General features: G+C 40.7%; 6 non-coding genes across 6 annotated transcripts; all 6 read left to right on the top strand.

Moving 5' to 3' along the window:
* The first annotated feature begins 11,418 nt into the window (after positions 1 to 11,418).
* TRNAS-AGA (transfer RNA serine (anticodon AGA)) lies at positions 11,419 to 11,500 on the top strand. Its single transcript has one exon. It is a non-coding gene; the product is annotated as a tRNA-Ser (tRNA).
* A 1,020-nt stretch (positions 11,501 to 12,520) lies between these two features.
* TRNAY-AUA (transfer RNA tyrosine (anticodon AUA)) lies at positions 12,521 to 12,602 on the top strand. Its single transcript has one exon. It is a non-coding gene; the product is annotated as a tRNA-Tyr (tRNA).
* A 738-nt stretch (positions 12,603 to 13,340) lies between these two features.
* Positions 13,341 to 13,422, top strand: TRNAY-AUA (transfer RNA tyrosine (anticodon AUA)). The gene has a single exon. It is a non-coding gene; the product is annotated as a tRNA-Tyr (tRNA).
* A 198-nt stretch (positions 13,423 to 13,620) lies between these two features.
* TRNAS-AGA (transfer RNA serine (anticodon AGA)) lies at positions 13,621 to 13,702 on the top strand. Its single transcript has one exon. It is a non-coding gene; the product is annotated as a tRNA-Ser (tRNA).
* A 477-nt stretch (positions 13,703 to 14,179) lies between these two features.
* Positions 14,180 to 14,261, top strand: TRNAS-UGA (transfer RNA serine (anticodon UGA)). Its single transcript has one exon. It is a non-coding gene; the product is annotated as a tRNA-Ser (tRNA).
* A 198-nt stretch (positions 14,262 to 14,459) lies between these two features.
* Positions 14,460 to 14,541, top strand: TRNAS-AGA (transfer RNA serine (anticodon AGA)). Its single transcript has one exon. It is a non-coding gene; the product is annotated as a tRNA-Ser (tRNA).
* The last annotated feature ends 5,569 nt before the right edge of the window (positions 14,542 to 20,110 follow it).

Below are 20,110 nucleotides of genomic sequence, written 5' to 3' on the forward strand. Positions count from 1 at the left end.
TTTTTATAGCTCACCTTGTGGACTAAACACTTTAGGTCTAAGAATCAGATGCCTGTTCTATTTTTATAGAAGAACCTTCCCAAATAAAAGAAATTCTAAAATTTAAAAACATAAGACGTAGTCACTAAACCATGTACTTTCACAATCAAGTAAGAGCATAGACATGTTGGTGAACTAACCTTGCACTGTGAGTGTTTTATTGATTACATTCTGTAAAACACCAGTTTTTTCACAAATAAAAAAAAATTAAAAAAGAACTGCAGACCTCACTTCTTTATATTTTTGAGTGGGCCAGCCATGTTTCCACATACAAAAATACACATAATATTTCTATTTAATTTATTTTATTTAAAAAAAAAATTCGAAGCATAACATTACAACGACTAGATTTGGTGTCACAGTGTGCTCCTAATTCATACTGGAATATTGCCAGCAATAATTAATAAAGCTTGTTCAGAAAACGATTTATTCCCGACATCATATTCAATGGCTTGTTCTGAGGATCTACAACAGTAAATAAATAAACAGAAATCATTTTGATGCCATGTTTTTAGACGACACTGCCATATCGCATAGATATTCAACACCACCATATCGAATTTGGATTTGGACCATACCATTTCAAGCTGCATGGTGTCTAAACAATGACTCAACAAACAAGAAACACATCTTCCACCCCCACACAAATTTCAGCCACAATTGAACAACCAAGAAAGCAACAAATATCAGCTGCATCTTGAAAACAACGAGATACCGCATTACAACCAGTCATTACAAACATGAAATCCTCCACCCCTCCCAGTACACCGTACAGCAATAATGGTTCCGATACTCATTTGCATCTACGTACAACAAGCTTAGCCAATAGATGCACCTGACTCATCAAACTTTTGACCAACCACTCATTCTAAATATTGTTGAGTGAGGGCGCTATTTACTAATGACAGGAATCTTTTAAACGAATTAAACAGATCTAATATTACAAGCAATGAGTATCTGGTTAGGCTTTAATTAATGAAGGTATACAATTCACTCACCTGTAAACATACTATGGAATGACTTTTAACTTGTTTGTATAGATTGTGTAGCCTAGGCGCAGTGAATACATGTACGATATATGTCTCAGGTAGTGATTTTGCTTTAGTTCCGAAATTAAAACAAAATATTAAAATTAATTCATTACATAATATTACAAGCAGTGAGTATCTAGTTATGCTTTAATTAATGAAGGTATACAATTCACTCACCTGTAAACATACTATGGCATGACTTATAACTTGTAACCATAGGGGGGGGGGGTCAGTCTAGCCACAGTTGAAATCTTTTAAAATATGATTTCTCAGGTAGTAATTGAGCTTTAGTTCTGAAATTAAATTATTAAAATTAATTCATTAATATTACAAGCACTGAGTATCTAGTTATGCTTTAATCAATGAAGGTATACAATTCACTCACCTAAAACATACTATGGCATGACTTATAACTTGTTCCTATAGATTTTGTAGCCTAGGCGCAGTGAATAGTTGTGCGATATATGATTTCTTAAGTAGTGATTGTGATTTAGTTCTGAAATTACAATAAAATATTAAAATTAATTCATTACATCTGTTCTATTTTTATAGAAGAACCTTCCCAAATAAAAGAAATTCTAAAATTGAAAAACATAAGAGGTCGTCACTAAACTATGTACTTTCACACTCAAGCAAGAGAATAGACATGTTGGTGAACTAGCCTTGCACTGTGAGTGTTTTATTGTTTACACTCCGTAAAATACCAGTTTTTTCACAAATAACAAAATTAAAAAAAAAGAACTGCAGACCTCACTTCTTTATATCTTTGAGTGGGCCAGCCATGTTTCCACATACAAAAATACACATAACATTTCTATTTAATTTATTTGATATAAAAAAAAATATGTTAGAAGCATAACATCACAGCGACTAGATTTGGTGTCACAGTTTGCTCCCAATTCATACTGGAATATTGCCAGCAATAATTAATAAAGCTTGTTCAGAAAACCATTTATTCCCAACATCATATTCAATGGCTAGTTCTCAGGATCTACAACAGTAAATAAATAAACAGAAATCATTTTGATGCCATGTTTTTAGACAACACTGCCATATCACACAGATATTCAACACCGTCATATCGAATTTGGATTTGGGCCATACCATTTAAAGCTGCAGGGTGTCTAAACAATGACTCAACAAACAATAAACACATCTTCCACCCACCACACACATTTTAGCCACAATTCAACAACCAAGAAAGCAACAAATATCAGGCTGCATCTTGAAAACAACTAGATACCGCATTACAACCAGTCATTACAAACATGAAATCCTCCACCCCTCCCAGTATACCCTACAGCATTAATGGTTCCTATACTCATTTGCATCTACGTACAACAAGCTTAGCCAATAGATGCACCTGACTCATCAAACTTTTGACCAACCACTCATTCTAAATATTGTTGAGTGAGGGCGCTATTTACTAATGACAGGAATCTTTTAAACGAATTAAACAGATCTAATATTACAAGCAGTGAGTATCTAGTTATGCTTTAATTAATGAAGGTATACAATTCACTCACCTAAAACATACTATGGCATGACTTATAACTTGTAACCATAGGGGGGGGGGGTCAGTCTAGCCACAGTTGAAATCTTTGAAAATATGATTTCTCAGGTAGTGATTGAGCTTTAGTTCTGAAATTAAATTAAATTATTAAAATTAATTCATTAATATTACAAGGAGTGAGTATCTAGTTATGCTTTAATCAATGAAGGTATACAATTTACTCACCTGAAAACATACTATTGCATGACTTATAACTTGTTCCTATAGATTTTGTAGCCTTGGCGCAGTGAATAGTTGTGCGATATATGATTTCTTAAGTAGTGATTGAGATTTAGTTTTGAAATTACAATAAAATATTAAAATTAATTCATTACATCTGTTCTATTTTTATAGAAGAACCTTCCCAAATAAAAGAAATTCTAAAATTGAAAAACATAAGAGGTCGTCACTAAACCATGTACTTTCACACTCAAGCAAGAGAATAGACATGTTGGTGAACTAGCCTTGCACTGTGAGTGTTTTATTGTTTACACTCCGTAAAATACCAGTTTTTTCACAAATAAAAAAAAAAAAAAAAAAAAGAACTGCAGACCTCACTTCTTTATATCTTTGAGTGGGCTAGCCATGTTTCCACATACAAAAATACACATAATATTTCTATTTAATTTATTTGATATAAAAAAAATATGTTAGAAGCATAACATCACAACGACTAGATTTGGTGTCACAGTTTGCTCCCAATTCATACTGGAATATTGCCAGCAATAATTAATAAAGCTTGTTCAGAAAACCATTTATTCCCAACATCATATTCAATGGCTAGTTCTCAGGATCTACAACAGTAAATAAATAAACAGAAATCATTTTGATGCCATGTTTTTAGACGACACTGCCATATTGCACAGATATTCAACACCGCCATATCGAATTTGGATTTGGACAATACCATTTCAAGCTTCAGGGTGTCTAAACAATGACTCAACAAACAATAAACACATCTTCCACCCACCACACAAATTTTAGCCACAATTGAACAACCAAGAAAGCAACAAATATCAGGCTGCATCTTGAAAACAACGAGATACCGCATTACAACCAGTCATTAGAAACATGACATCCTCCACCCCTCCCAATACACCCTACAGCATTAATGGTTCCTATACTCATTTGCATCTACGTACAACAAGGTTAGCCAATAGATGCACCTGACTCATCACACTTTTGACCAACCACTCAGTCTAAATATTGTTGAGTGCGGGCGCTATTTACTAATGACAGGAATCTTTTAAACGAATTAAACGGATATAATATTACAAGCAATGAGTATCTAGTTAAGCTTTAATTAAAGAAGGTATACAATTCACTCACCTGTAAACATACTATGGGATGACTTTTAACTTGTTCCTATAGATTGTGTAGCCTAGGCGCAGTGAATACATGTACGATATATGTCTCAGGTAGTGATTTTGCTTTAGTTCTGAAATTAAAATAAAATATTAAAATTAATTCATTACATACTATTACAAGCAATGAGTATCTAGTTATGCTTTAATTAATGAATGTGTGTATACAATTCACTCACCTGTAAACATACTATGGGATGACTTATAACTTGTAACCATAGGGGGGGGGGGGGTCAGTCTAGCCACAGTTGAAATCTTTTAAAATATGATTTCTCAGGTAGTAATTGAGCTTTAGTTCTGAAATTAAATTATTAAAATTAATTCATTAATATTACAAGCAGTGAGTATCTAGTTATGCTTTAATTAATGAAGGTATACAATTCACTCGCCTGTAAACATACTATACTAACTTGTAACCATAGGGGGGTCAGGATTAATGCGATCACATTGCTCATCAATGCAGTAATGGGAATCACATTGCTCATTAATACAGTGATGGGAATCACATTTCTCATCAATACAGTGATGGAAATCACATTTCTCATCAATAGCGTGATGAGAATCACATTTCTCATCAATACAGTGATGGGAATCACATTGCTCATCAATACAGTGATGAGAATCACATTTCTCATTAATACAGTGATGGGAATCACATTTCTCATCATTACAGTGACGAGAATCACATTTCCTCATTATACAGTGATGAGAATCACATTGCTCATCAATACAGTGATGGGAATCACATTTCTCATCAATAGAGTGATGAGAATCACATTTCTCATCAATTGAGTGATGGGAATCACATTTCTCATCAATACAGAGATGAGAATCACATTTCTCATCAGACGTAGTCTAAAACACAGACTTATGTTTTTGATTCTGTCCATCCAACTGTCCATGTGTTCGTCCATCCGTCGTCATTTCTCAGAGACATTTGGACAGACCTTCATTAAAGGCATCAATTTATTTTTGTTTTGGTTAACCTTTGACCGACCGATGGCCGTTTTTGTCCCCAAAACGCCAAAAATCAACATTTGAACATTAACCGTTTCCTGGATATGCCTTGACCAATTTCATTCAAACTTGGCATTGACATCAGCCATAGTGGGTTAATGATGCACTTCATTGTTTTTCGTGATTGAATTCAAAATGGTGGACTGGTGGCCATTTTGTTTTTACGAGTGTTCTGCCCGTTTACAGATGATTTACAGATTGGGTTTAAATTTGGTACAAAGGCAGGATATAATTGGTTAAATGTGTTTTTGTTTTGTTTTTCAAAGTTAGTCGTGATACATGTGAATATGGCTTTGTTTTATTTTGTTGACCTTCACCTGACAGCCATTAATTGTCCCGAAAATGAGCATTTTGGATATGTCATTAACAGTGTCTGGGGCATGCCTTGATCAAATTCATTCAAACTTTGTCTTTATACCTGTTTCATGCACATTTGTAATTGATATGCTAAATACTAATATTTTAACATAATCTGACTATGCTTTTTATTGTTTGACAAAGTCACTGAAAACATGACATTGACTATATCATTGACAATAACTTGTGGTCGTCTTGCTTAACTTTTCCACCACCACCACCAGACTTTCTTGCCCAAATACTTCTGCTCCTTTTTCTTATATTCTTCAATATTTTTAGAAATGAATCCTCATTTTTGAGCCAACAGGTTTGATTCAATTTAAAATTTGGCTATTTCGGTCCCATTCTTCCGATGACAATGCAGACTATAAATATGAATAATTTGTGAAATTATGATTAAAAGAGGTTAAGAAAAGTTTAAACGAATACAGTTCCGTGGTGTGATATCTCGTTCATGTTGGTCGATATTATGAATATCGCCTCGGTAGTCATACGATATCTTGTCATTGACAATGACTTGTTGTTTTTTGGGAGCGTAATGTTTTGTATGTATTACGTTTCGTATTTGCATCAATGCTTTTACATGACATTTTTTCATTTAAATTCCTTACTTTAGACCTACAAATGTACATACATAAGCTCAATTGGAACTTTTTTAATATGTTTTGTCAATACGATATATTTTTTAGTACATTATATTAATTGTGAAGTTGAAACATGTCAATATGCATTGAGTGACTTTTCATTTATTCTGCATTTTTTCAACTAGGATATTGAAGACTCTGATGTTAAAAGCAAACTGGTAACTAAAGAAATGGATTCACCACATATCAAGTTGTTTAGACAAGGTGGAAATCATACAGGCATATACATCGTTGGAGATACTGATGTTATTACGTGCACGTATTGAAGCTGAGAGCCGTGTACTTTATATTTGATATTGATTATCCCACATGTTATGCTATGGTGCTAGGGTTACTCCAGCTGTTTGTAATGGGTGAGCCTGTCACATTCGAAACTTCAAAGAAGTTTAAGTTCTTTTTGAAAAAATTCAGACCTGTATTTGAAAAAATCTAAAATTTGTATGTTTATGTCGTACCCAGCCAATTACAAACACTAATTTGTTTGACTCTGACAGCAGAGTTATATTTATATATATTTAATATTGATTATCCAAAATGCTATAATCATAGGATTACCCTGTCACTTTTGAAACTTCATTTTAAAGAAGTGTTGTTGGTCAAAATTAGGAGACAATTCAGTACGCTCAATTACCCACCATATACTCCGGTCAGTCAAAATGACTATTTTGAACTGTTGGCATTAATCAGCGATTCCACCAATGACGGAGAGAATCTAGGTCAAGGGAAGCCCCATGATTCCAAGATTCATTTCCCTTAAGTCACGAACTACGTGACCGAGCCCATATGGCGGCGCCATTACGGCTGGATATTCACTCTGCTTTTTATCCGCATCGAGCGGAGATGAAGTCTAGCACTCTGCCTGAATCACCTGCTTTTTCCTGTCCAGGTTTCTAGCTTCAGTTGTTGCCGCTGGCGCGGCATCCGACATTGTAGCTGGTAGGATAAGTTTTCCTTTTCATTTTTACCCTCGTGTCATTTTTCCCTCTGTGTGTAGCATTTTTCACAACAGAGAGATAAAACCCGGCGTCGTAGCTTAATCAATTTTCGTCTTTATTTTATGCTTGATCTATGTATTTAGGAATGAATAGATGTAATGACAGCACCAGGGTTCGCTGCCGTTTTTTGGTCTCCTCGTTTTTCGAGTCGACTGTGCAGTGGTTATATTCAGAATTTACCAGCATAGGACCCGCATCCAAAATGCTTTTTGCCGTAGCTGCGTGCGGGGTTCGGGGTTTTGCCTTGAAGGCGTTCTGAGCCATGAGATATTTTTTCAGGGCCATCAAAATCGCTGAGACTGACTGCTTCGCTCGTATTTTCACAGCAAGGTCGCGCGTCCAGTAAAAAATCGGTTAAAGTGAGTTGCGTGTTTGGCATGAGTGGAAAGTCCCCAGGCTCTGCTACCGGTACTTCGTGTACTGAGACATCGAGTAGGAGGCCGGATGGTGGAGGTACTAATATTTTTTCTCGGTCTCCCCCCATGGATTGGAAGGCATCCTCACAGTCTGTGTTTTCAGGCCGTGGTTTACCTGATTTTGCCTGTTGCAGGTCCCTTTGTGGACCCTTCCTCACACGGCGCGGGGTTTGCCTCCGAGATGAGGGCTTTGGTCGAAGGACTGTCGGGGCAATTGCGTCCCTGGCAGGCCGGGTAGATCAGACGCAGTTGGAGCGAGCTGTCTCCACTGCAGCCTCCGGTGGGCAAGCAGGAAGAAACACAAAAGCATCGTTTGCATGCAAACACGTCGCTTCCGGGGAACCCCCATTCCCAGCTGCAGCTCTCCCACTGATTTGGGCGAGGCCAAGGCTCAGGCTAGTTGCACCGTGTCTCCTCTGGGGCCTCGGGATGCTGGCAGCCAAGCCTCGGATCTAGGGGCAGGGCTTTCGGGTCAGGGCACACGTTGCACCCCCTACTTTCAGCCAGCCAGGGTTCGTCGTGCGGTAATGGTAAATTGTAACGAATTTACCCTTGTGTCCCGTCTTTGCTATGGGTTTTGACTCCCCTCTTACCGACCCACAGGCGTCCCCAGAGGGAACCGACTCTGTCATGACATGCACAGTCGAACATGCTCTCTCTCACAGAGTTAAGTGGAAAGGAGACAGTTTGCTTGCGTCGGATACAACCGGCACCTCAGGTGGTCCCTCAGAGTCTTCCATCCGTAACGACTCGGTGAGCCATGGCTTTGGAGTGATACAGAGTATCATCGATCCTAGTGATATATGTAAATACCTCCACCCTTGATCCCACAGCGATCTCTTACGGTTGCTTCAATGATTCACGGGCGTCGGGATCCAAAGCAACCCCGTCGGCACGTCTCTCCCTGTCCGTCAGAGTGCAGAGTGGGGCACTGGGCATGCAAACGGTGTTGATGGGAAGATGTTGGTCAGCCACAAAGAGGTAACACTTAAGGCACCCGGGTGGGGTTAATCTTATGCAACACTTTCCGCTGGACCAAACGCTACCCGGTCAGTGTGGTTTCGAGATCAGACCCCAAAGTGTTGGATGAGACCAAAACACCCCCAACCGGATCCCAAGGGGGACGGCCGCGTTCCATGGGCGTTCTCGCCAGCTCAATCAGAGACAACCCATTATTGTTCCTTTGTTGCTTGAGCGCATTATTGTGCGCACCCCGAACTCTGAGACCATGCCGGCAAACGGGGTCAGGGGGTACATCCCCACCTCAGTGACACAGACTGGACATCTTCCACCCTCTTTGTTTGGGGAATGGCGGGTACAGTCTCAGAGCTTTGGAGTGCAATGAACCAGAGGGCGTCGCCCGCTAGCCAGAGTCAGCCAGGAGGTAAGCGCTCATACCCTTTCGTGGGAGGGAAGAGTAGCCCCCCCCAGAGAGGAAAGGACCAGGTGGTAACTCCTCACTCTCTTCAGGTGGTCGTCTACCCCGGCAGCAGGGAAAGCGTGTTTGATGCTTACATCTGTGACCGGGGGACAGGCATGTGTTCGGCAAGTGGCCAGGGAGAAGAGAGCACCCACACCTTGCAACTGCAGGTGGTGACATTCTGTTACGGGATACTGTTGAAATCTCCATCTCCCTCATCAGTGTCTCCCTTATTGGGCACTGCCAGGGAACTCCCGCAAGCCTAGACAATTAGGCAGGGAGTAGCAGTTTTCTGGAAAAGGACGCCATACACAGGGTAGATCAGCCGGCATTAAGCCCAGGCTTCTACCCAAATGTGTTCATAGTACCAAATCTACAGGTGGCGGGCGTCCAGTTCTGGACCTAGGCAGACTGAATCAGTACATGCTCCTCGATCGATACCGCATGGAGACGCCATTCAGGGTTCTTCTCTCCATACACTGCTTCGACTGGCTAGCCCCCACTAGACTTAAGCGGGGCCTACCTGCACATACTGATGCACCCAGTGAGTTGCCACCCCCTTTGAATCACTCAGCTGGGCCAAATATTTGAATTTCGGGTGCCCCCTGTTCGGGTTATACACAGCACCCTACGTGTTCACCAGAGTGATGAAACTGGTAGTGCTGCAGCTTCACCAAATGTCAGTACACCTCAATCCATACCTAGACGACTGGTTACTACACAACCCGGACAAGGCTAACACAGGATTTACTTCACCAGTTGGGCTCGTTAGTAAATCGACAAGTCCCATCTCGATCCAACGCACAGTTGGTGTTCCTGGGCATGGAGTTTGACACAGAGGTAAGCTGGGTATAGCCATTTCAAGCATGTTGCCTAGCGCTAAGCAGCCTAGCCATCATTCTTTCAGTGTCCCTCCGAGAACTAATGCGGATCATTGGAATGATGACCTCGATTCGAAGGGTGGTTCTCCAGGTCGCACTACGCAGCCGGCCGGTACAACGCTTGTTGTTACAACGCCGAGATTTCCTATGGGAACTAGATAAGCGGGTTTTGATTACTGAGCAAGTGAAGGAAGCCCTGCCCTGGTGGTCGTCACTGGACCCCTTGGACCCACTCGCCGCAGGTATGACTCTGGTAACAGATGCATCCCTCCAAGGTTTGGGAGCGCACCTATTGAACAAACAAGCCCAAGGATATGGCCCCTGCATTAGTGTTGGGACCACCATATCAACCGCCTCGAACTGAAAGCAGTGCACTTAGCACTACCACCTTTCTACCCGTAGTTCGAGACCACAGAGTCCTGCTCCACATTGGCAATGCAGCGGTGGTCTCCTTCAAGAAGGAGGGGGGACGCATTTCCCATCGTTGTCAGTTCCAGCGGAGCAAATTCTCCTTTGGTGCCTGGAATACAATGTGGATCTAACCGCACACAACCTTCCAGGGGTGAGGAACAGTCTGGCAGATGCACTTTCAGGGCGGCCCCGTCTCCAAAACACGGAGTGGCTGATACCCCAGTGGGTAGCCTCCAGACTGTTTCAGCTGTGGGACGGTCCAAAGATAGACCGGTTTGCCGCATCTCGGAACACCAAGCTCCCAATGTACATAACACTCCTGCCGACTGCAGGAGCCTAGGCCATGATCGCTTTGCTTACCCCCTGAACCCACTTAGTTGTGTACGCCTTTCCTCCCTTCCCTCGAGTTTGAGGGGCACCGGAGAAAACTTCGACAGGTGCACACCTGCATATTGCCATTGGTCGCACCCAATTGACCAACCAAGGCCTAGTTTCCACTGCTGTTGGAAATGCTAGTCAAAACACCAGTAGTGCTTCCGGACTTATCAGACCTGCTGTCCCAACTGGACAGCGCACTACCAACGAGCCCAGCGGGTATCACTTATATGCATAGAGACTCTCATTCAACCTGCCTATACGAAAGCTTTGTTTGAACGGGCTGCCAACGTCCTGCCAACATTTCTAGGTGGCGAGCATACACTGATTGGTGTAGCGGAAGGGAGATCGATTCATACCATCCCTCTATTGGCCAGGAATCAGACTCCTTCGTCCACCTGTTTGACGAAGTAGGTTTGTTCTATGCAGCGATCGTTGGCTACAGGTCGGCCTTGTCCCCCACCATTGAGAACGTTTCGGGAACAAGACTAGCCGATTGTCCTATTATTAGGAGACTATTTACTGCTTTCCAGATGCCGAGACCCCGTTCAAGGGAGCCACCCAACTGGGATTTGGCGGTTGTTGTTGTCCACTCTAAGCAGACCGCCCTTTGAGCCTCTCCGTTCAGCACCATTCAATTTTTTGACGTGGAAAATAGTCTTTCTACTTGCCCTTGCCTCAGGTAGGCGTTGGTCAGGTTCGAATCCTGCCGACTACGTCTATTTAGGGTATGTATACTCGAAATGCAAGTGTAGCAATAAACATAATTTCTCGACTTGGCCTCATTTTGAATTATTAGAAAGTTTCATTGAGACAGTGAACGTCTGTTGTTGATATCAATGTTGGCGCACATTACTTATGTGATGATTCCAAAATGTGTCGATCCCATTGCTGTGTTAAAAAGTACAACATAGCAGTAGTCGTGGCCGAGTGGTTAAGGCGATGGACTAGAAATCCATTGGACTCTGCCCGCGCAGGTTCGAATCCTGCCGACTACGTCTATTTAGAGTATGAATACTCGAAATGCAAGTGTAGCAATAAACACAAATTCTCTACTTGGACTAATTTTGAATTATTTGAAAGTTTCATTGAGACAGTAAACGTCTATTGTTGATATCAATGTTGGCGCACATTACTTATGTGATGATTCCACAATTTATCGATCCCATTGCTGTGTTAAACATTACAACATAGCAGTAGTCGTGGCCGAGTGGTTAAGGCGATGGACTAGAAATCCATTGGGCTCTGCCCGCGCAGGTACTATTCCTGCCGACTACGTCTATTTATGGTATGTATACTCGAATTGCAAGTGTAGCAATAAACATAATTCCCTTATATAGCCTAATTTTGAATTATTTGAAAGTTTCATTGAGACAGTAAACGTCTATTGTTGATATCAATGTTGGCGCACATTACTTATGTGATGATTCCACAATTTATCGATCCCATTGCTGTGTTAAACAGTACAAAATAGCAGTAGTCGTGGCCGAGTGGTTAAGGCGATGGACTAGAAATCCATTAGGCTCTGCCCGCGCAGGTTCGAATCCTGCCGACTATGTCTATTTAGGGTATGAATACTCGAAATGCAAGTGTAGCAATAAACACAAATTCTCTACTTGCACTAATTTTGAATTATTTGACAGTTTCATTGAGACAGTAAACGTCTGTTGTTGATATCAATGTTGGCGCTTCCAAAATTAGTCGATCCCATTGCTGTGTTAAACAGTACATCATAGCAGTAGTCGTGGCCGAGTGGTTAAGGCGATGGACTAGAAATTAATTGGGCTCCGCCCGCGCAGGTTCGAATCCTGCCGACTACGTCTATTTAGGGTATGTATACTCGAAATGCAAGTGTAGCAATAAACACAATTCCTTTATATAGCCTAATTTTGAATTATTTGAAAGTTTCATTGAGACAGTAAACGTCTATTGTTGATATCAATGTTGGCGCACATTACTTATGTGATGATTCCAAAACGTGTCGATCCCATTGCTGTGTTAAACAGTACAATATAGCAGTAGTCGTGGTCGAGTGGTTAAGGAGATGGACAATAAATCCATTGGGCTCTGCCCGCGCAGGTTCGAATCCTGCCGACTACGTCTATTTAGGGTATGTATACTCGAAATGCAAGTGTAGCAAAAAACACAATTCCCTTATATAGCCTAATTTTGAATTATTAGAAAGTTTCATTGAGACAGTAAACGTCTATTGTTGATGTCAATGTTGGCGCACATTACTTATGTGATGATTCCAAAATTTGTCGATCCCATTGCTGTGTTAAGCAGTACAACATAGCAGTAGTCGTGGCCGAGTGGTTAAGGCGATGGACTAGAAATCCATGGGTTCTGCCCGCGCTGGTTCGAATCCTGCCGACTACGTCTATTTAGGGTATGTATACTCGAAATGCAAGTGTAGCAATAAACACAATTTCTCTACTTTCACTAATTTTGAATTATTTGACAGTTTCATTGAGACAGTAAACGTCTGTTGTTGATATCAAAATGGCGCTTCCAAAATTTGTCGATCCCATTGCTGTGTTAAACAGTACAACATAGCAGTAGTCGTGGCCGAGTGGTTAAGGCGATGGACTAGAAATCCATTGGGCTCTGCCCGCGCAGGTTGGAATCCTGCTGACTACGTCTATTTAGGGTATGTATTCTCGAATTGCAAGTGTAGCAATAAGCACAATTTCTCTACATGGAGTAATTTTGAATTATTTGAAAGTTTCATTAAGACAGTAAACGTCTATTGTTGATGTCAATGTTGGCGCACATTACTTATGTGATGATTCCAAAACGTGTCGATCCCATTGCTGTGTTAAACAGTACAACATAGCAGTAGTCGTGGCCGAGTGGTTAAGGCGATGGACAATAAATCCATTGGACTCTGCCCGCGCAGGTTCGAATCCTGCCGACTATGTCTATTTAGGGTATGTATACTCGAAATGCAAGTGTAGCAAAAAACACAATTCCTTTATATAGCCTAATTTTGAATTATTAGAATGTTTCATTGATACAGTAAACGTCTATTGTTGATGTCAATGTTGGCGCACATTACTTATGTGATGATTCCAAAATTTGTCGATCCCATTGCTGTGTTAAACATTTCAACATAGCAGTAGTCGTGGCCGAGTGGTTAAGGCGATGGACTAGAAATCCATTGGACTCTGCCCGCGCAGGTTCAAATCCTGCCGACTACGTCTATTTAGAGTATGAATACTCGAAATGCAAGTGTAGAAATAAACACAAATTCTCTACTTGGACTAATTTTGAATTATTTGAAAGTTTCATTGAGACAGTAAACGTCTATTGTTGATATCAATGTTGGCGCACATTACTTATGTGATGATTCTAAAATTTATCGATCCCATTGCTGTGTTAAACATTACAACATAGCAGTAGTCGCGGCCGAGTTGTTAAGGCGATGGACTAGAAATCCATTGGGCTCTGCCCGCGCAGGTACTATTCCTGCCGACTACGTCTATTTATGGTATGTATACTCGAATTGCAAGTGTAGCAATAAACACAATTCCCTTATATAGCTTAATTTTGAATTATTTGAAAGTTTCATTGAGACAGTAAACGTCTGTTGTTGATGTCAATGTTGGCGCAATTACTTATGTGATGATTCCCAAACGTGTCGATCCCATTGCTGTGTTAAACAGTACAACATAGCAGTTGGCGTGGCCGAGTGGTTAAGGCGATGGACTTGAAATCCATTGGGCTCTGCCCGCGCAGGTTCGAATCCTGCCGACTACGTCTATTTATGGTATGTATACTCGAATTGCAAGTGTAGCAATAAACATAATTCCCTTATATAGCCTAATTTTGAATTATTTGAAAGTTTAATTGAGACAGTAAACGTCTATTGTTGATATAAATTTTGGCGCACATTACTTATGTGATTATTCCAAAATTTGTCGATCCCATTGCTGTGTTAAACAGTACAACGTAGCAGTAGTCGTGGCCGAGTGGTTAAGGCGATGGACTAGAAATCCATTGGACTCTGCCCGCGCAGGTTCGAATCCTGCCGACTACGTCTATTTAGAGTATGAATACTCGAAATGCAAGTGTAGCAATAAACACAAATTCTCTACTTGGACTAATTTTGAATTATTTGAAAGTTTCATTGAGACAGTAAACGTCTATTGTTGATATCAATGTTAGCGCACATTACTTATGTGATGATTCCAAAATGTATCGATCCCATTGCTGTGTTAAACATGACAACGTAGCAGTAGTCGCGGCCGAGTGGTTGAGGCGATGGACTAGAAATCCATTGGGCTCTGCCCACGCAGGTACTATTCATGCCGACTACGTCTATTTACGGTATGTATACTCGAATTGCAAGTGTAGCAATAAACACAATTCCCTTATATAGCTTAATTTTGAATTATTTGAAAGTTTCATTGAGACAGTAAACGTCTGTTGTTGATGTCAATGTTGGCGCACATTACTTATGTGATGATTCCAAAACGTGTCGATCCCATTGCTGTGTTAAACAGTACAACATAGCAGTTGGCGTGGCCGAGTGGTTAAGGCGATGGACTAGAAATCCATTGGGCTCTGCCCGCGCAGGTTCAAATCCTGCCGACTACGTCTATTTATGGTATGTATACTCGAATTGCAAGTGTAGCAATAAACATAATTCCCTTATATAGCCTAATTTTGAATTATTTGAAAGTTTCATTGAGACAGTAAACGTCTATTGTTGATATAAATTTTGGCGCACATTACTTATGTGATTATTCCAAAATTTGTCGATCCCATTGCTGTGTTAAACAGTACAATATAGCAGTAGTCGTGGCCGAGTGGTTAAGGCGATGGACTAGAAATCCATTGGACTCTGCCCGCGCAGGTTCGAATTCTGCCGACTACGTCTATTTAGAGTATGAATACTCGAAATGCAAGTGTAGCAATAAACACAAATTCTCTACTTGGACTAATTTTGAATTATTTGAAAGTTTCATTGAGACAGTAAACGTCTATTGTTGATATCAATGTTAGCGCACATTACTTATGTGATGATTCCAAAATGTATCGATCCCATTGCTGTGTTAAACATTACAACATAGCAGTAGTCGCGGCCGAGTGGTTGAGGCGATGGACTAGAAATCCATTGGGCTCTGCCCGCGCAGGTACTATTCCTGCCGACTACGTCTATTTATGGTATGTATACTCGAATTGCAAGTGTAGCAATAAACACAATTCCCTTATATAGCTTAATTTTGAATTATTTGAAAGTTTCATTGAGACAGTAAACGTCTATTGTTGATGTCAATGTTGGCGCACATTACTTATGTGATGATTCCAAAACGTGTCGATCCCATTGCTGTGTTAAACAGTACAACTTAGCAGTAGTCGTGGCCGAGTGGTTAAAGCGGTGGGCTAGAAATACATTGGGCTCTGCCCGTGCAGGTTCGAATCCTGCTGTCTACGTCTATTTAGGGTATGTATACTCGAATTGCAAGTGTAGCAATAAGCACAATTTCTCTACTTGACCTAATTTTGAATTATTTGAAAGTTTCATTGAGACAGTAAACGTCTATTGTTGATGTCAATGTTGGCGCACATTACTTATGTGATGATTCCAAAACGTGTCGATCCCATTGCTGTGTTAAACAGTACAACATAGCAGTAGTCGTGGCCGAGTGGTTAAGGCGATGGCCTAGAAATCCATTGGGCTCTGCCCGCGCATGTTCGAATCCTGCCGACTACGTCTATTTAGGTTATGTATTCTCGAATTGCAAGTGTAGCAATAAGCACAATTTCTCTACTTGAAGTAATTTTGATTTATTTGAAAGTTTCATTGAGACAGTAAACGTCTATTGTTGATGTCAATGTTGGCGCACATTACTTATGTGATGATTCCAAAACGTGTCGATCCCATTGCTGTGTTAAACAGTACAACATAGCAGTAGTCGTGGCCGAGTGGTTAAGGCGATGGACTAGAAATCCATTGGACTCTGCCCGCGCAGGTTCGAATCCTACCGACTACGTCTATTTAGGGTATGTATACTCGAAATGCAAGTGTAGCCAAAAACACAATTCCCTTATATAGCCTAATTTTGAATTATTAGAAAGTTTCATTGAGACAGTAAACGTCTATTGTTTATGTCAATGTTGGCGCACATTACTTATGTGTTGATTCCAAAATTTGTCGATCCCATTGCTGTGTTAAACAGTAAAACATAGCAGTAGTCGTGGCCGAGTGGTTAAGGCGTAGGACTAGAAATCCATTGGACTTTGCCCGCGCAGGTTCGAATCCTGCCGACTACGTCTATTTAGGGTATGTATACTCGAAATGCAAGTGTGGCAATAAACACAAATTCTCTACTTGGACTAATTTTGAATTATTGACAGTTTCATAGAGACAGTAAACATCTATTGTTGATATCAATGTTGGCGGACATTACTTATGTGATGATTCCAAAATGTATCGATCCCATTGCTGTGTTAAACATTACAACATAGCAGTAGTCGCGGCCGAGTGGTTAAGGCGATGGACTAGAAATCCATTGGACTCTGCCCGCGCAGGTTCGAATTCTGCCGACTACGTCTATTTAGAGTATGAATACTCGAAATGCAAGTGTAGCAATAAACACAAATTCTCTACTTGGACTAATTTTGAATTATTTGAAAGTTTCATTGAGACAGTAAACGTCTATTGTTGATATCAATGTTAGCGCACATTACTTATGTGATGATTCCAAAATGTATCGATCCCATTGCTGTGTTAAACATTACAACATAGCAGTAGTCGCGGCCGAGTGGTTGAGGCGATGGACTAGAAATCCATTGGGCTCTGCCCGCGCAGGTACTATTCCTGCCGACTACGTCTATTTATGGTATGTATACTCGAATTGCAAGTGTAGCAATAAACACAATTCCCTTATATAGCTTAATTTTGAATTATTTGAAAGTTTCATTGAGACAGTAAACGTCTATTGTTGATGTCAATGTTGGCGCACATTACTTATGTGATGATTCCAAAACGTGTCGATCCCATTGCTGTGTTAAACAGTACAACTTAGCAGTAGTCGTGGCCGAGTGGTTAAGGCGATGGGCTAGAAATACATTGGGCTCTGCCCGTGCAGGTTCGAATCCTGCTGTCTACGTCTATTTAGGGTATGTATACTCGAAATGCAAGTGTAGCAATAAACACAATTTCTTTACTTGACCTAATTTTGAATTATTTGAAAGTTTCATTGAGACAGTAAACGTCTATTGTTGATGTCAATGTTGGCGCACATTACTTATGTGATGATTCCAAAACGTGTCGAACCCATTGCTGTGTTAAACAGTACAACATAGCAGTAGTCGTGGCCGAGTGGTTAAGTCGATGGCCTAGAAATCCATTGGGCTCTCCTCGCGCATGTTCGAATCCTGCCGACTACGTCTATTTAGGGTATGTATTCTCGAATTGCAAGTGTAGCAATAAGCACAATTTCTCTACTTGAAGTAATTTTGAATTATTTGAAAGTTTCATTGAGACAGTAAACGTCTATTGTTGATGTCAATGTTGGCGCACATTACTTATGTGATGATTCCAAAACGTGTCGATCCCATTGCTGTGTTAAACAGTACAACATAGCAGTAGTCGTGGCCGAGTGGTTAAGGCGATGGCCTAGAAATCCATTGGGCTCTGCCCGCGCATGTTCGAATCCTGCCGACTACGTCTATTTAGGTTATGTATTCTCGAATTGCAAGTGTAGCAATAAGCACAATTTCTCTACTTGAAGTAATTTTGATTTATTTGAAAGTTTCATTGAGACAGTAAACGTCTATTGTTGATGTCAATGTTGGCGCACATTACTTATGTGATGATTCCAAAACGTGTCGATCCCATTGCTGTGTTAAACAGTACAACATAGCAGTAGTCGTGGCCGAGTGGTTAAGGCGATGGACTAGAAATCCATTGGACTCTGCCCGCGCAGGTTCGAATCCTACCGACTACGTCTATTTAGGGTATGTATACTCGAAATGCAAGTGTAGCAAAAAACACAATTCCCTTATATAGCCTAATTTTGAATTATTAGAAAGTTTCATTGAAACAGTAAACGTCTATTGTTTATGTCAATGTTGGCGCAGATTACTTATGTGTTGATTCCAAAATTTGTCGATCCCATTGCTGTGTTAAACAGTAAAACATAGCAGTAGTCGTGGCCGAGTGGTTAAGGCGTTGGACTAGAAATCCATTGGACTTTGCCCGCGCAGGTTCGAATCCTGCCGACTACGTCTATTTAGGGTATGTATACTCGAAATGCAAGTGTGGCAATAAACACAAATTCTCTACTTGGACTAATTTTGAATTATTGACAGTTTCATAGAGACAGTAAACATCTATTGTTGATATCAATGTTGGCGGACATTACTTATGTGATGATTCCAAAATGTATCGATCCCATTGCTGTGTTAAACATTACAACATAGCAGTAGTCGCGGCCGAGTGGTTAAGGCGATGGACTAGAAATCCATTGGACTCTGCCCGCGCAGGTTCGAATTCTGCCGACTACGTCTATTTAGAGTATGAATACTCGAAATGCAAGTGTAGCAATAAACACAAATTCTCTACTTGGACTAATTTTGAATTATTTGAAAGTTTCATTGAGACAGTAAACGTCTATTGTTGATATCAATGTTAGCGCACATTACTTATGTGATGATTCCAAAATGTATCGATCCCATTGCTGTGTTAAACATTACAACATAGCAGTAGTCGCGGCCGAGTGGTTGAGGCGATGGACTAGAAATCCATTGGGCTCTGCCCGCGCAGGTACTATTCCTGCCGACTACGTCTATTTATGGTATGTATACTCGAATTGCAAGTGTAGCAATAAACACAATTCCCTTATATAGCTTAATTTTGAATTATTTGAAAGTTTCATTGAGACAGTAAACGTCTATTGTTGATGTCAATGTTGGCGCACATTACTTATGTGATGATTCCAAAACGTGTCGATCCCATTGCTGTGTTAAACAGTACAACTTAGCAGTAGTCGTGGCCGAGTGGTTAAGGCGATGGGCTAGAAATACATTGGGCTCTGCCCGTGCAGGTTCGAATCCTGCTGTCTACGTCTATTTAGGGTATGTATACTCGAAATGCAAGTGTAGCAATAAACACAATTTCTTTACTTGACCTAATTTTGAATTATTTGAAAGTTTCATTGAGACAGTAAACGTCTATTGTTGATGTCAATGTTGGCGCACATTACTTATGTGATGATTCCAAAACGTGTCGAACCCATTGCTGTGTTAAACAGTACAACATAGCAGTAGTCGTGGCCGAGTGGTTAAGTCGATGGCCTAGAAATCCATTGGGCTCTCCTCGCGCATGTTCGAATCCTGCCGACTACGTCTATTTAGGGTATGTATTCTCGAATTGCAAGTGTAGCAATAAGCACAATTTCTCTACTTGAAGTAATTTTGAATTATTTGAAAGTTTCATTGAGACAGTAAACGTCTATTGTTGATGTCAATGTTGGCGCACATTACTTATGTGATGATTCCAAAACGTGTCGATCCCATTGCTGTGTTAAACAGTACAACATAGCAGTAGTCGTGGCCGAGTGGTTAAGGCGATGGCCTAGAAATCCATTGGGCTCTGC

Source organism: Saccoglossus kowalevskii, chromosome 4 (genome assembly GCF_978046115.1).
Source record: "Saccoglossus kowalevskii chromosome 4, keSacKowa6.1, whole genome shotgun sequence".
Taxonomy (NCBI): domain Eukaryota; kingdom Metazoa; phylum Hemichordata; class Enteropneusta; family Harrimaniidae; genus Saccoglossus; species Saccoglossus kowalevskii.